The following is a 743-nucleotide window of genomic DNA, read 5'->3' on the forward strand; positions in this document are numbered from 1 at the left end:
TGTGTGTGTGTGTGTGTGTGTGTGTGTGTGTGTGTATGTGTGTGTATATATATATGTGTGTAGTGCCTTTGTGTGTGTGTGTGTATGTGTATTTGTTTCTGTGTTTGCCCCCACCACCACTGCTTGACAACCAGTGTTGGTGTGACTTCGTCCCCATAAGCTAGCGGTTCGGCAAGAGAGACTGATAGAATAAGTACCAGGCTTTCTTCAGAGAGAAAATGCACTGGGCTCGATTCGTTCGACTAAAATCCATCAGGGCTATGTTCCAGCTTGGCCGCAGTCTGATCACCGAACAGGAAAGGGACAAAAGACATGTGTGTGGGTGTGTATGTGTCTTGATGTGGCTTAGTGGTCAGTGTATTCACCTAACAATCGTGAAGTTGTGAGTTCGATTCCCAGTAGCGCGTCGCGTCCTTGAGTAAAAGTACGCGTGTCTGTGGAGTCCTCAGCCACATGCGCGTTAATTTCACGAGGTGGCTGTTCCGTTGATCAGATCAAGTGGAACCCCCATCATCGTCACTGACGTTGTGCCGGGTCTTATTTTAAGCTTGCAGAGACGTATATATATATACACACATGCACACATACATACACATATACACATATACATACATACATACATACATACATACATACATACGTGTATGTATGCATGTATATTTGTACATATAGTATACATATATAAATATATATATTTATATATACAATATATATATTTATATATATATACATACATATATATA

This window comes from Octopus bimaculoides, chromosome 6, assembly GCF_001194135.2.
Source record: "Octopus bimaculoides isolate UCB-OBI-ISO-001 chromosome 6, ASM119413v2, whole genome shotgun sequence".
NCBI lineage: Eukaryota > Metazoa > Mollusca > Cephalopoda > Octopoda > Octopodidae > Octopus > Octopus bimaculoides.